This window comes from Argiope bruennichi, chromosome 8 (genome assembly GCF_947563725.1).
Source record: "Argiope bruennichi chromosome 8, qqArgBrue1.1, whole genome shotgun sequence".
In the NCBI taxonomy this organism is placed as follows: Eukaryota; Metazoa; Arthropoda; class Arachnida; order Araneae; family Araneidae; genus Argiope; species Argiope bruennichi.
The window spans coordinates 16727926-16745977 of NC_079158.1; the positions used below are offsets into that span (position 1 = coordinate 16727926).

Consider the following 18052-nt stretch of genomic DNA (forward strand, 5'->3'; position numbering starts at 1 on the left):
AATTCCAACACTAGAATATACATTATTGCCTTGAAATTTAAACAGTATTCATTATTTCATCAAATATTTAATCGAGTGAATTTCTTCTGTTGTTGAAAGCTAAAGAAGAAGGATTCTGTTTGATTATCGCTTAATTTACAAGACCAAAATTAGAAATAAATATTAAGTTAATAGCCAAAGAATCAAAAAGAAAGATTAACTGAATCCGGCCCGAAGACTTTCTCAAGGGTCACCCTCGCTCTCTAAATACAATGGATATTTTATATTTTATTATATAGATTCAGAAAAATTGTATAGATGTTTTTGCACATTGTTTATTTATGGATTGATAGTTTCTTAATTTACAAGAGAAATAAAAAAGTAAAGTTACAATATCTTGAAATTTAGAAGAAAAAACGGATATTTATGTCTTTAATAGCGCTTTGTTGTTATGGGACAGTCTCCATTAGAAAAATCCATGCTCACGATAAACAGAACTTAACAAGGACAGTTAAAATAGTTATGAAAAACAATTTACCTGAAAGCCAATATTACCAATATTCCCGACAAACCATGTGGTGGCTTGAGGCAATTAGTAAATAACTATCATAGAATTCATTTGTTATTCACGATCATTATTGCAAATTTCTTTTAAGTGATTAGAATTTCATTTCCTATTTGGAAACACATTTGTCTTTTTCTTTAATAAACCGGATGATAATTGTTTTCTCAATTACTTTTTAAAAACTTTTCTAATATCTTTTCTGATAAGACTGCAAGACAAAGTATAAATGATGAGTGATGATTGAGTGATCTATTGAATAAAATAGGCCACTCAATCATCTTATCTTCCGACAAATTGTATAGAGGAAAGGAATAACTATTCTTCAAACTATAAATAGCTATTCTGAAAGCTATTGTTCTTCAAAAAGCTATAAAGAACAAAAGTATTCTGTATTATTTAAAACTATGACTACCTTTCAGATGTTATCCAACGAAATTCAATGCGAATGAGATTTTTTTCTGAATTGAAAAGACAGAAAAACAGAAGTTCTAAGTACCTCGAAAATCCAATTGAGAATTTTCATAATGTATTTCAGCCATACATCATTCTTAAATCCTTGCTTCTTAAGATGATGGAAGTAATCTGATAAAGAAATGGCGAGCATATTTTCTTGTTCTAAAAGTGAATAGGATTTTTAGCTGGTAAAAATTTACTTTGTATTTAACGTTCAACAGAACAACCTTCAATGTTTCTTTTTTAGTGGGTTATTTTTCAACGATTAGTTTTGTCTTTTGTTATTCGATTGCTTGTCAGTTTCTTTCACTTTGCTTCATTTCATTTATTCTTCTTCACTTAGGTGTTTAGAAAAGTGAAATTTTAGTTCTACATTTCAAGCTTAAAAGTAAGTTTCATTCGTTATGTTTAATTACTGTAAAAGAATAAAACTATTATTTGTTCTATACTGAACTAACTACGTATTTTAAAAAAAGCTATCAAATCAATAAGGTTGTAAGGAACTTAGAGTTCGAATTATTTGAATTTGAAGTCTGGAAAATGAATTAAAGAATTTATTCATTTTTTTCCCATGAAATAATGGTGGCTTTTGTCAATCCGTTTTAGTATTTTTATTATTACTGAAATAATATGTTTTCCATGTACAGAAAATAAATGTTTCAAAATAAAAATTATTTTCATACTATTGCACAATATTTTTATTTTTATTTTGTTTTAAATGCCAAATTCAGCTTATACGTTTAAAAAAAATGTAACAATAATTTAATATTACATTAAAGATCAAATTATATACGTATGAAAAGTCTTTTAATTAGAATTAAAAATTTATTTAAATATTTTATTCTTTTTCTATTCAGTGTGCTTTAGAACAATATAATAGGCTTTGTTATCCATAATTTCAAAGATTTTTATACATATACAAGTTAACTTTAAGTTATGTTTATTTAATATTAATATTATTAGGAACATTTAAATATTGTTTAACATTGTATATTTTTTCCGCTCTCTAAAAAATTTGGTGTAGTATTCTTCTAAGATTTTTTTTTTTTTTTTGCTAATTTTAATGTTACTGTAAGTCCTTAAAAAACAATATTAGCTTTATTTTTTTTTAATTATCGAGGAAAGATTAAGAAAAAAAGGTTGAGAGAAAATTATTGTGAAAATGATGATCAATTAAAAAATATATTTTTCCCTGTTGAATGTTTTTTATAATTCAACGAAAATATTTAGCAAAATGATTTAGACTATTTACTTTGGCAAATATATCAAAATTACGATCTTAATTAATGATCTAATCTAATCATTAGTATTATCTAAGTTGATAATTGCAATGAGTTTCGGACGAAATAAATGTTTTATTCATGTTATGATAAAGATAAATTCTTCAGTAATTATATATTTTTTATTTTTAAATCTCAACTTTAAATAGTATATTCTGTTCATAGCTCATGAATTTAATTTAGGTGATTAATGACAGTTAATTTTATTCTGGAATTGCTACTATATTACTATTGATGCAATACTAGAAGTTTTCTTCTAGTGCAGTTAAAAATTTTCATTGGAAAACGCATCCATTCCTTTATTTTGAAATTTAAATCTATTAATTGAATGCTAAGATTAAAAGCTGCAATTTAGATTACTAAGTTTTCATATATTTTGACATTTTTAACTTATTTTAAATTCTTGAAAAGAATAGCTGTTTGCTTTAATTTATATGTTTTAGATCAGACAAATAAGAGATCATTCTCTTCAAAACTTGTGATTCTTTTATTTGCTATCAATAAATTAATTTGCACTTATAAACGAACTAATTTGTCTAAAAGTTTGACTGAATTTCAGATCTTATTTTATCTTAATAATCTGCGCAATAATATTATCGTAGCAAAACGCCAAAATTCATTTAAAATTTTAATTAATTAAACGTTCAATTGAAATTTCCAAACAATTACCCCGATGTACACATACTCACCTTCCAAGGTGTACATGTACCAAATATTGTAGCTGTAGATCAAACGATCTGGCATACAGAGCGCCAAAATATACATATACATGCACACATTCAACTTTATTATTAGTACATAAAAGTAATTTCTTACAATTATTTATTAGCTTTTATGATCAATATTGGAATGTATATTATTCAAATTACATTGAAATTTTAGTAGAAGATATATAGTTAAACACATGCTTTTTTTTTTGTTAATGTAGAACGTTTCATTTTTCAATCATCCGCTTGCATACATGGTTCTTTGTGACATTGATTTTCAAAAACTGAATAAAATAAATTATTCCCCAGAACATTAGTTACAGATTACTGCATTTTAGAAACCCAGAGCAAAATAATCGCTATCGCTGCTAATTAAATAACGTTCTTGCAAGTGTTCACTGAACCGAGTAAATGCTGTGAGAATTACTTTTCTTCATTAACTGGCTGCTTCTCTAGAGTAGGAAAGAAAAAAAAGAATGGAAAAGCGAACTAAAAAAGAAAAATTCCGCGAGAATTCTTGACATGTGTTAGAATTGATTGACAAAAAAGGAAAAAAAATGGTTATTTCATGTCTGAGTTCTTTTTGGAATAAATTTAAAAAGATGGGTTTTTTTTTTTCTTCTTCTTCTTTTCTTTAAGTAGAAAAGGAGCTTCATTGTTCTTTGTTTCGTGAAGGTTTTATCTCTTTTTCTTAGAAAGAAACTGCAACATTTCATATTGGTTTGCATTGAAAAAAAAATGGCAATATACGTTGAATAATTTTAAGCATAAACTTCTGAAACATTTTTTATTTAAGACGGAAAATATTTTAACATGCTATGTATTTTATGAGTAGATCAATTTGTTGAAACTGCAATGCAAAAAATGAATCGCAGTTTTAATCTATTCAATTGCAAAAATGCTTTATGATAATTGAAATGAATAAAAAATGCATAGCCAGATATTTCTTTTCAATAATTTTTAAAAATACTGAAAAATGGTAATAAAATTTTGGTCTGTTTCTGTTAGTAATTAAATCAAAGTAAATCAATTTTAATCGAAATTTTTGAAGGCAGAGATTTTCTGGGTACTTTATAGATAGTTTTTTCAGATTTTAGTCACAATAAATAAAAATGCATGCAGGATGATTTACAACTTTAGAATGCCATGCCAAATCAACAACGAGCACCAAATGAAGATAGAAAAGCACCATTTGAACAGAATATGTGAAAATGAAATTTTGATTTTCTACTGACCAAACTAGAATTTATTCGTTAGATATTTTACTCTTTTAACCACCAAATGTTGCTGAATTTGAAGATGCAATAAAACACTGAGTATAGTAACTAGGGTTTGACGGTTTTCAAACCCGGTTTTAAAAAACCGGTTTTTTTATGTAAATTTGTCACATTCGAAAACCGGTTTATAAAGTAAGAAAATCGGTTTTCTGGAACGCCTAGATATTCCAATTTTTCAAAAAAAAAAAAAAAAAAAAGGTTGGAACTGATTTGTCTAGCAGCTGGAAGCTTAAAGCGATGAGATGCGAATTTATTATTAAGTGTAGGTATATTTGAATTTCTGTTAAATGAACTTAAAAAATTGAACACTGAAATAAGTTTCAAATTATTATATGCTTTAGAAGAACGAATTCAAGAAAGTAGAATTAGCGACTCTTTTGCTGTATTCGCACACTTCTAGTTCAGCGGAGAAATCTAGTGTACTTTCTTTAGTTTCAAAAACCGAAATTATTAAGTTATCTGGAAATATAATTTATTCCAAATTGTTATGTGGAAGCCGATTCTGATGAAGAGCAAATCTTAGAAACTATTCGTCAGAGTAATGCTTTTTTTAAAAGAAGCCATGGAAAAATCAATTCATAAGTTTCTTGAAGACCCTGAAGAAAAACTTGCAAATCCAAAGACACTGAAAGCTGAATTTTCATTATTTGAGGCAACAAATAAAAGAACAAAAATTTTAAATTTGTTATTTGATGCCATGAAAACTATAAAACCAAGCTCAGTAGTTAATGAACAAGTATTTTCAATTTCAAGCAATATTGTGTCCAAAATTAGACTTAGCTTTAAAATTTAGTCACCGTCAGTCGACATTTTATGTTTTTTTAAATCCTATTTTCTTAGGAGAAATTAAAATTAGTGAAAACAATATAAATATTATTAATTTTTTTTTTGTTTAAGTTTCCGTTATTTTGTGTAAATAATATGTATATGTAATCTTTAATTTCATTGAATTTGATATTGATTTCGTTTTTTGTTATTTTATATAACTTAGAGAAAATATTTTTCCATATTCTATTTTTTTGGACAAAAATTCAAAAACCGGCTAAAACCGGTTTTTTTGGAAATATGGAATTCGAAAACCGGTTTTTCAAAAAGTCGGTTTTTGTATAAACCCTAATAGTAACAGTTTATAAAATAATCAGTATGTCCCATAGTTTCAAGAGCATTTTCGCTTCAGCTACCATTTTTGATGTGTTTGCTTATTTACGCGCTTATATTTAATTCAACTTGTATTATATATCAACTTTTATTTTCTTAATAAAAAAGAAATTTTTTACTTTTTTTTTATGTGCGAATTCTGGAATTTTATGCAATTATTTGTTCACGATGACAATATAATTGCTTTAATACTTTTTGCTTTAATACTTTAAATCTTGACTCTTGACGTCTAACGTTTTATTGTATTGAATCCATTCTATTGAATTGTTAATAGGAGATTATGAAATAGATTGAAGATTAAAGGTGAAAGATACTGATTCTTTTTGCAATTATTTGTTCATGATGACAGTATAATATTTTAAATTTCAAAATTTAATTATTCTTTTATCTATACAATTTATTTAAATCTTGATAACTGTATATTGTATTTATATTCTAACTTTATATTTTAACGAATCTGCTCCTTTATATTATTAATAGTAGATTATGAAACAGATCGAAGATTAAAAGGTGAAAGATTCGATAAAAATGATAAAAACACACCCTTATTACAGTATTATAAAATGCAATAAAAATTATCCAGATTATTGCTAAAACTTAAAAGCTTGAAACGAGTACGATAAAGAAAATATGCCGCAATAAATATTTTTGAAAACTGTTAATTTCTTTAATGTTTATTAATATTAAATTATGTGAGAAATGTAATTTAACTTTCATCTTAACAAGAGCCTCTATTCCTCTTAAGATTTTAGTTCAACGTTGTTATTTTTAATTTTAAAATTATTTTTTTTTTTTTTTTTTTTTTTTTTTTTTTTTTTTTTTTGCTCCTACAAAGGCATATTTTCTGAACACATATATATATCATTTTTGTAATATCTTCCGAACGTGTATAATTCTTTATAAGTATTTATTATTTTTAAATTACAAATTTAGTATTTTATAATTACAAAACACTCATTGAAACTAACTGTAAATTAAATTCCAAAATATTTCGAAGAACAAGCTTTTGAATTACTTCAATTAAAAATCTATCGTTTTATTTAAAGTATTTCATTTTCTGTTATAATGACTTTTAGCATTTTAAACTAGTTTCTGGCAATAGAAATACATGCAGCATGTTTAATTATGCATAAATCTACATGGATAATTTTACCAGTACGGTCAATTTGTAATATCACATTTTAAAACCATCACGTTATTAAGAAAATTTACTATTGTATTAATTAAGTTTGTCAGATAAAACCTATTTTCCTTCTTTAAGAACATACATTTTATGGTCAAGAATATGCAAAAAATAAAACTTCTTATTAATTGCTCTTAAAAACACGCCCTTCTTTTTCCAAGAAATATTTGTAAAACTTTAAAATATCAAATAGGAATGGATTAATCATTTTATTCTTGATAATTTTATAGGGAAAAAACTTTATTAATTTCACTCAAACATTCTTTGCAATTTCTTCGTAAATACGAGCTATAATAAATTGATAAGAAAACCTTTTTGCAATGTTTTCTATATAAATATTATATACCTTTTTAGTTGCACAATTTGAAAGGCGGACGTTATTCTTTTAGGTTTCGCCTCATTTCATTTCTGAATCTGCTCATTCTGCAAACCCATTATTCTACATCATTAACTCGTGGAGCCGCATCATTTACACATGAAGAGGGCGAAAACAGTTAGACAAATTATCTCACAAACTTTTCTCTTTTTATTAACAATTTGCAAGAAAGAACTATAAATTACTTGTTGAATGTTTTTCTGCGGAATATTTAATAGATAAAAGTCTGCTTTTCATAAAAGTTAATTTTAATTGTGGTCTTATGTTTATCTCCGTTATGAAATTAACATTATCTTATGCTGGAGTATTATGTTAGTTGTTACCTATGTTAGCGTTGTGGCGAATTGGTATGAGCGAGAATAGAACGTGGGACCTTGTGGTTCGCAGTCCAGCAACATGACCACAATACAAAACCAATTGCTCATGCAGTGTAGCTGTTAACTGACTTATAAGATTTCACCACAGACTCTCCCTCCAGTGAGTCGAACGATATGGCTGTTGAGTGGTGATGTATTAGCTGTCGATTCTAATGCGCCTGTACCCATTTGAGTAGCGCCAAGCGTTATGGCGAGCGTGTGTGGGTGAGTGGTTTCTGTTGCTGATGTTGTTGTGCGTCAAGTGAGTCTGACGACTTTGGGTTGCTGTGGGTAGATGGCGCCACAACAGCTGTGCGAAGGTTGAAGGTTCATCATCCGAGGTCACCAATGTAGTGGATTGTTAGGGACTGAGATAGAACGTGGGACCTTGTGGTTCGCAGTCCAATGACATGACCACAATACAAAAGCAATTGCTCATGTAGCGTAGCTGTTAACTATCTTATAAGCTTTCACCTCAGCGTTTTAACATTCTTCGATATGATGTTATAATGATGAGCATGGCGTCTGCAATAAAGTGCAATAAAAACGCATGAAGAGTATAAAGTCTTTCAAGTAGTGGTGCCTTGTAGTATCTTCAAGTGGATACTGGAATGAAAATCGTAACAAGCTTTGATTATTAATTGCTTTAGTTAACACTATTCATCATGACGATAACATTAAGACTATAAACAGCATAATACTCTTTTTTTTTTTTAATTTTAGTGGATCCGACATAAAAAAAAGGAAATGAGTAGTAAAATGAACAGAACGCCATAAATCTTCTAAATTAGTATGAATTACATATCTATGAAAATTTGAAGCTTAAAAATACTTTTGCTGATGAAGCTTTAAAATCAAATTATATAAAATATTTCATTAAAAACTTTAGCGCCCCTTAACTCTGACGAATCAGGTGGTCACCATAGGTGACTAGTGATATAATAATCTGAAAACTTAATCTTCTACAAATTCTTCCAAAATTAAATTATTACATTTTTACTTGCACAAATTATGCTTCTAATTGATCCATTCGAACATTCTGTTGCATAAAATTAATTATTGAATCAAATCTTATTAATTTTGTACATTTATGCGCATAGTTGCTTTGTTATTGGAAAGCACAGAGGCGTCTTGTTGAAGATGCTTTGATATTTCCAAAATAGTTCAGTTTGAAGGAGACAATTTTGGTTCGACCGATTCGGTTCGAATAGTGGAGTTCACACATTATATTTAACAATCTCATAATTCAAGTTAGTATATCTAGCAAATTCTATGTTGACATTTGATAGCCTATTATTTATGCTACCTAACTCTAGTTTTTTCATTTAAATATAAGAACAGAAAAGGTTCCAGTTATATGGACTGCCGTTCTAAAAGGTCTTGCACTTCATATTTCTTAAACTTTTGTTATTCATTTTAATCTATTTAATTAATTTGGGTTTTATTAAATTTTCAATAACTAAATAAATTAAATTATTTAATCAACATTTTAATCATTTTTCAATAAAAGCATTCATCTATTACATCAGAAATTCCACACAAAAAAGAAAAACTAATTAATTTAATAAAATTAATAAGAAGTACCTTCAGACGTATTGTCATTTTACTTCTATCTTATAGATAATTACTTAATACCATTCTTCCAATCTTTTCTTTAAATCTCGTTGATACTGTCAATGAATATCACTTGAAATTGTGTTTTTTAAAATTCTATGTAAATAACTATTATTTCAAAAGTAACTAATTCAATAAATTGGAGTAAATCAACAGAATAGGTTGAACTGTATGAATTTGAATTCTATGGCAACAGTGTGCAATAATAGAATTGATAAGATTAGCAGTATGTTAAAAAATTATAATGATATTGAAAAAATATCATAATGGTAAATGAATTATGTAAATCCAATTACTTTCCATGGTATAAAAATCAGTTTATTTATAAGTATTTGCAATTTCGAATGACATGTATTTGCTAAACACTTTAGAATAAAATACCTGGTATGATAAATAGAAACATTGTCTTTTCATTTCTTCATCCCTCCCTCGTATTAAAACCATTTTCGCTTGAAAATTGTCTTCGTGCACTTATAAAGATCCCTAGTAAGAAATCATTTCATGCGCGTGAGATATTCATTAATAATAAGTAATACATTTATAAAATATTGATATTGATTTGGTAGCAATGATTAGAACTTTTAAATTCAAGTGATCTTTTAAGTTTATTTTCACTTTCCCGCTCTGAAAAATTTAGTGGAGGCCTGGTTTTTCACATCTTTGCTCAGAGAAAAAAAAAATTGATTGGACAAACCAAAGAAAGATCTTTTTCTGTTAAAATAATAATAAACAAGTATTTTCTGATTTAAAAAAGAATTCGGTGATCTTGAAAATTGAATATTATATCATTTATTTGTTTTAAATCGCCTATAAGCTTTCAACAGTTGCATGTTTGGAAAAAAAAGAAGTGACAGTCTGATATTTTTACAGATACTATCAGTTATTTCCATTCTTCAGAAACTTTTCTTCACGGATTTTCAATAACTCTGTCATAATCTACCATGATTTATTCTTTTCAGGTTTATTTCTTCTGATTCAAGAACGGACAAAAGATATAATTTTACACAGTAAATCACGATCAAATTTACTATTTCTAATTTTGTCTAATACTACTAATAAAATACTACTAATTCTAATTAGTCCTTTTTGGAATTCAAAAATATTCAGTATAGTTTTCAAAAATATTTTAATGAGTGTTTCCATGTAAAATGAAACATGATCTGTCATGTTAAGAAATATGATCTGACATGTCAAAGAAAAAATTTACTCATCACTACTTTTTATTGTTTGTGAAAATACTATTGAGGATTCTTTCTACTATTCTTTCTATTTAATGAAGTTATAGAGAGAATACGCATCTCCTATTTTAAAAGAGCTTTGATTTATAAACAGCCTATCATTTGAAAAGGATTTAGAGATAGTTAATAAGCGCTTCTCGGTTAAAAGTAATGTTTCCCAGAAGTTTGAAACCAAAGAAATTATTTTTCCTAGCAAAACATCATTAGCAAATGCCACTTTTTTGTTTAGAGAAACAAGGTAACTCTCTTATTTAGTCTAATTATTAATGTCTAGACTAATATATTTCTTGCTAGACTTCAATATTTTTTTATCAAAAGAAGAAAAGTTAAATAAAATGATAGCAGTGATGGTAAGCATAATAAATGTGCAGTAATCTGTTTAATTTTTAAAATAAGACGCATAAATTATATTACTCTCTAGAAGTGAAATTTTATACCAAAAATATTCCATGCATAAGTTAATGGGCGAAAGTTATAATGTATAACATTCATTTAACTTAATCAAAATATATAACATTTTGACATGAATTCAGAAATTAGTTTTTTTTTTTAGATGTTTCCGTCATACTACCGACAATGTGTAGAATGTCATAGTCTTCGAAATGAGAAAAGATAATCGACTGAAATCAATTTTGAATTTTCAGTCCAAACATCTTCATAACAAAGCTATTTCTGTTGTGAAAATACTTACTAAAGTTTAAAAAAATAATAATGACAGAATGTTAGTCTTTCAAAAAGAACTGCTTTTATTTTCATGATTATAAATAATTTTCTGAAAAGAAATAAACACTTTTATACAATTTTTATTTACAAATTAAATTTTAAAAGTAAATTTTCCTCTTCTAATTTAAGTTTATAAACTCGTGCATTCTTTACAAAATATATGAAAGTCTTCCATTGTTTTAGAATGCAGGCGTTTCTTAATATAGCCTTTTATTAAAAAGAAATTTTTTGAAATAAATCACTTAAAATTGGTTTTCTGTTTTTTTTAATTATTTATTATGACATTTTATTTAAAGTAATAAAATGAATCTTAAATTTATTTTGAAACTTGGCTATTCCTTATTTTGATAATCAATTGGTATTGATTATCTTCTTTTATTTTCATTGATGTTTGTGGGTTTTGTTTATTTCCTGTAAAAAACATTTGGAATCATATATACTGCTTTATCATAATCTTATATATAATCATATAAAATGCTTTTTGCATAATCATGTACCGTCATATAAAATACTTTTGTATTTTATTGACTTTAGGTTTGCAAAGAAAAACATGTTAATTAGCATTTTGAGCATAAATAAAGTCGATAAATTGTCATTCTTCATTAAATAGCAATAAATTTTTTTTTAATTTAATGTAAATATATATATTTATTAATAATGTTAAATTTCTCAAATTTTTGCTGAAGCATCAGTTAATCAATGATTAGATGTTAATCTCAATCTACTTACAAATCCTGAATACTGTTGTGGCGAAATATTTTTTAAATATTATCTTTTTTTAACAGATTTTATTCAGAAATTGATTTGTAATCACGATTGGAAAATATCAAAACCTGTGGTGCTAATTAAGGAATTCCAATAGTATAGAATTAAATACCATTAAATTAAATACCATTTTTGACTGATATTACTTTTTACTTTTAATAGATGCTTGTTAATAGCTTCATTTACTTATGCTGTTTTTCTTAACATAGAACATTTTGCTAAAATATCATTGTTTACGCAGTTTTTTTTTCAATATCTAATGGTAATGCATATGTACGGTAAATGTAATAAACTAATGATTATGTGTAATTACTGGGGATTGTTCACAATCACCAATAATGGAATGTAATAAACTAATGATTATGTATAATTACTGGGGATTGTTCCTAATTACCAATAATGCAATGTAATATACTAGTGATTATGTGCAATTACTGGGGATCATTCACAATCACCAATAATGTAATGTAATAAACTAATGATTATGTGTAATTACTGGGGATTATTAACATTCACCAATAATGTAATGTAATAAACTAATGATTATGTATAATTACTGGGGATTATTTTTTTCTGGGAGTTTAGTGGCGATTATGAATAATCATCAGTAATTGTTCCTGATGATTATTCATAATCATGAATATTCATAATCATCAGGAACAATCACGAAATTAATCACATTCATCGTTACATATATATTTTTTAACCTTATCTTGACAATTAAAGGTTATTTTAGTTGTTTGACAATATAAATATTTTTCTATGATTATTAATTTAAGAATTCTTCTTCAAACCTAGTCAGAACTTTAAAACTGTACACAACTAGATAAAATGAAATCAAAGTAGGATTTTACCATAAATGCTTATCAGATTTTACCTGAGATACAATTAAATTTCAATCTTATAAAAATTTCGTAAAAGCAATTCTTAAAAAAATTCTCCTTTATTCTTCTTAGTTTTGTTATGAAGTTAAAAATTTTTATTTAAATTATTTGGATGTTTTTAAATCTTTTGTTTTTTTATGACTTTTTTCGAATCATGAAATCAATTTTTCTTAATTCCAACACCAGATGGCGCCGTAGGTACAGAATATAAATTTAATTAAATTAAAAGATTAACTGCCATTTCAATTCTGAAAGCATTAAACTAGCTCAATATCATTAAGAATGTTCATAATTTTAATAGTGTACAATTTAAGAAAGCAAATTAAAAATAGATTACAATAAATAAATAAGTAAAATAAAAATAAACTTTTATAAATTTGAAGCAAGTCAAAATAAATAAAAGTGCGTAAAAAAATACAACATTTGTTTCACCTAAATATCTTTAAAATATCACTTTATATCATACTAATGCTATCAAGAAAAATTCCCATTTTGGATTCTTTTCCCAGCAGAAAATTCTTTTCTTTCATTTCCCGCGATATCTCGAAACGTATTTCTGCCTTTTCTGGAAACGTATCATCTGCCGCTTTTCCCCAAGGCAATGCATATCCACTTTCTGTGTAATTAGAGGCGTAATTAGGTTTCTTCCCCTGTGACCCCGGAATATTTCACCGTAGGATGGTTTCTTTCCATTCCGACCTGCACCGTACCCGAATTACACGCACTCCATTCCCTCGGGGATTTACGTGAGGATTCTGCAATCCAGGAGAACTCTATCTATAAAAATCCTAATCAGCCAATTCTGCCTGTTATTCTTTATGATTAGAAAATAGAAAATATTTGTTATATTCGAAGATTTATACACAAGACAAATTCCAATCTTGCTCCATTTAATGATATTTTAGTTTAAAAGGAAAAGAATTCTGTTCAAACAAAATAATATTGGAAAGTCTATATCAATCAGTGCATTCTTTATGATTAAAATATTGTGCACTTAAATGTAATTAGATTTTTTTTATGTTTTGTACGTAACAGAATTCATTCATGGTTATATGATATACTGAAAATACACTACGACATTCTAATACACAAGAAAAAAATTCAATCTTGCTCCATTTAATGATATTTTAGTTTAAAAGAAAAATCATTATATTTTCAAAAAAATTACATGGTGTATAAGTGTATAAGTGTATATTAATCAGCAAGTCTATTAAGTCTATATTAATCAGCACATTCTTCCTGATTAAAATATTGTGCACTTAAATGTAATCAGATTTTTTTTATGTTTTGTACGTAACAGAATTCATTCATGGTTATATGATATACTGAAAATACACTACGACATTCTAATACACAAGAAAAAAATTCAATCTTGCTCCATTTAATGATATTTTAGTTTAAAAGAAAAATCATTATATTTTCAAAAAAATTACATGGTATATAAGTATATATTAATCAGCAAGTCTATTAAGTCTATATTAATCAGCACATTCTTCCTGATTAAAATATTGTGCACTTAAATGTAATTCGATTTTTTTTATGTTTTGTACGTAACAGAATTCATTCATGGTTATATGATATACTGAAAATACACTACGACATTCTAATACACAAGAAAAAAATTCAATCTTGCTCCATTTAATGATATTTTAGTTTAAAAGAAAAATCATTATATTTTCAAAAAAATTACATGGTGTATAAGTATATATTAATCAGCAAGTCTATTAAGTCTATATTAATCAGCACATTCTTCCTGATTAAAATATTGTGCACTTAAATGTAATTAGATTTTTTTTATGTTTTGTACGTAACAGAATTCATTCATGGTTATATGATATACTGAAAATACACTACGACATTCTAATACACAAGAAAAAAATTCAATCTTGCTCCATTTAATGATATTTTAGTTTAAAAGAAAAATCATTATATTTTCAAAAAAATTACATGGTGTATAAGTATATATTAATCAGCAAGTCTATTAAGTCTATATTAATCAGCACATTCTTCCTGATTAAAATATTGTGCACTTAAATGTAATTAGATTTTTTTTATGTTTTGTACGTAACAGAATTCATTCATGGTTATATGATATACTGAAAATACACTACGACATTCTAATACACAAGAAAAAAATTCAATCTTGCTCCATTTAATGATATTTTAGTTTAAAAGAAAAATCATTATATTTTCAAAAAAATTACATGGTGTATAAGTATATATTAATCAGCAAGTCTATTAAGTCTATATTAATCAGCACATTCTTCCTGATTAAAATATTGTGCACTTAAATGTAATTAGATTTTTTTTATGTTTTGTACGTAACAGAATTTATTCATGGTTATATGATATACTGAAAATACACTACGACATTCTAATACACAAGAAAAAAATTCAATCTTGCTCCATTTAATGATATTTTAGTTTAAAAGAAAAATCATTATATTTTCAAAAAAATTACATGGTGTATAAGTATATATTAATCAGCAAGTCTATTAAGTCTATATTAATCAGCACATTCTTCCTGATTAAAATATTGTGCACTTAAATGTAATCAGATTTTTTTTTATGTTTTGTACGTAATAGAATGCATTCATGGTTATATGATATACTGCAAACACACCATGACATATTAATTTCGGAATCCATTGCTTGATTTTCAAAAGGGAAATGAATTGAGCTTCACTGCAATGCATGATAAGTGCAAATTATGCTAATGCATTTACATGTAGATAATGCAGATAATTACATGTGGATTACATGTAATTATCTACATTAATTACATGTAGATAATGTACTAGCACAATTACTTTTAGCGGGACAAGATCCCACTGTAGTACAATCTGAGGATTTAAGCAAATTACAATAATTAAAAAATAGTTTTGTACATTATTCTTGCTTTGAAACTTTTATTTTGGTGTTTGTCATTTTGTAATTTCATATTTTGTAAGTATTATTATTATTATTATTGAATTTTTCTTTTCAGTTTTTTTGCGCTTAAAATTTGGTGTTGTAAATCGTTTTCATTTGTATTTTGTCTCGCAATTTTACTATATTTCTACTGAAGCATCGTTTCTTTAGTTGTGTAATGTAAATTTCTCAAAATTAACTAACAATATTCTTTTTTTATCTTTGTTACTTGTTGTTATATATTCCATGTTCCTCAGATCTTATTTCATAATTTACTTCTTGTTTCAGTGTTTAAATATTCGCTGTTTAAATATTCGCTTTAAAATTACTAATAGTCTGCTACAACTCTTGCAACAATTTAAAATAAATTTTCTCTTCCATGAGTAAAATGTACATTTCTGTATATTTGCTGATCTTTTTTCATGCCATAATATTCTGTTCTCGACCAATTATTTATGCTATAAAACAAAAAGATTAAATGGACTTTCCTGGTTTGTAAATAAATGAGAAATAAATTAATAATAATAATAATAATAAAAGAATAATAGTAATCAGCGAAGATTAATGTAGTATTCATATTCGAATTTGAGGTAATGGTATGTGTTATGAAATGAAAGTTATAAATTAATTGCTGATTCAGTTATCATTTCTTGTTGTACAAAAAGTAAAATATTATTCAATGCTGTATAAAACAGTTAAATATTGAATTTCTAATACAGAATATAGATCACCTTGTTTCGTCGCAGTTCATCTTGAATTATAAAATACATGAAATACCACAAAATCCTTTGGAGTAATAAAATGGATAAATGAAATATTGTATATAATATCTTTTAAAAAATGCGTACTACATACAGTTCATTGCAATTATTTAGAATTTTCGTATAATGAAAAACACTAAGAAATATAGTATAAAATATGAACATGTTAGTGAGTTAAGGTAATTAGATGCTAAATTTGCAGAGGTAATATACTTTATATGATTGCATAATAATGTTTTAAGACTCATTAAACAATGCATCTCTTCTAAATTAATTTATTATTTAGACACTCTTAGTTACAGCAACTTTTGTAATTATCTTTATTTTTCCCAATTATCTCAGAAAATATAAGATACTTGGGATCTCATATTTTGTTATCATTATCATGTCTCGTATTTATTGTGTCAGACGAATGAATAATGGTAATTCATTTTAGTATCTTCAACATAATCGGTCAAAGTATACATTTACTGACATGTGCGACGGTCCAAATTTGAACTGCGGTGATTTGAACAATGAAACGAAAGTTGAGATTTTTTCTGATAAATTGGATAAATTATACATCATTTTTAGCAATGTGACTGGAAAGAAGGGATGTCAGTAAAAGGACGATTTTAATGACTTAAAAGCTCATATTTTAATGTTGTATGTGGATGCAATGTCGAAAATGGCTTCCACTCAAGAAACTGGTGCTGATCATTGTTTATTGACCTGAAACGTAAGTTCTCAACCTTCCGTTTTGACATAATACTAAAGTTGACTATATTACTAAACAGAGAGCCAATGAAAATATCGCCAGATTACTTGAGTATCAAGTATCTAATTTGCATGATTATGAAACAAAATTTTAATCCTGGAGTCAAAACATATGTTTCTACGGTTCTAAGAAATCAAATGCTGTAAAATGATTTAAACCTGATATCAAATTGGTGGTTAATGCTGCCAGCAAGATATCGACATTGAAAAGTGAGGTTAAATTATCCAAACGAAATGCTGTTTTTCTTTCAAGACTTAATCCTGATACTACTTTGAATGAAGTATCCAATTCTTGAATCCTTTGAAACTAGATCATCTTCTGTGTCCGTAGAATAAAGACTACATTCCAATCTTATGCTTCTTTTCATGTAGAAGTTCCCGAGAGTGGTTTTCATCCCCTATCTGATGCATCGATTTAGCCTGAAAGCTGCTTGGTTAGGGGATTTTTCGGTTGATTAAAAGAAGCTCAGATTTATCACTCTGGAACCAATATCAAACTTCCGCCTTACTTAGATTTATCAACAAAAACAGATTCGCAATTACTATCAAAGTATTAGTGATTCACGCATCGAAACTGTAGAGTTTTTTAGTTCTGCAGCTTCTATGAAATATGACGTGATTTGTATTACAGAGACATGGCTGTGTGACGCCATTGATTCTTTGCACCTATTCGATGAATGTTATCTTGTTTTTCGAAAAGATCATGGTCCGTCGGCTAATTTTTACAAACGGGGTTGTGATATTCTTGTGACTATCAAAAATTGTTTTTCGTTCAGTAAATTGGATGTTGATGCTTTATATCTTCAAGCTATTTGAATTTCAATTAAGTTAAATCAAAGAAAAAAGAATCTTTTAGTGCTGTTTACTTTCCACTTTCCATTCATGCGAACAGGTATGTTAAAAAAATTTTATTGTTTTGAAAAATTTGGTTTTAATAATAAAATACTAATTTTTGGTGATTTTAATTAACTTATATATGATAATTTCTGTGAACGCAACAATCCAATTGTTTATGAACTGTCCAATTCTATGAGTCCTTTCAGTTTGGGTCAATATAATAATATTCA

General features: G+C 26.6%; 1 protein-coding gene across 2 annotated transcripts in view; it reads left to right on the forward strand.

Annotated features, from left to right (window-relative positions):
- The window catches only part of LOC129981382 (cytoglobin-1-like), a 201702-nt gene that overhangs the window by 56514 nt on the left and 127136 nt on the right, over positions 1-18052 (forward strand). The window contains exon 1 of one of the 2 annotated variants that reach the window (XM_056092214.1): positions 17503-17877. The exons of the other annotated variant lie outside the window; for it this stretch is intronic. The gene's annotated coding sequence lies outside the window, so the exon portion shown is untranslated. Of the gene's footprint in view, positions 1-17502; positions 17878-18052 lie in introns of those variants that run through there. 2 annotated transcript variants of the gene reach the window in all.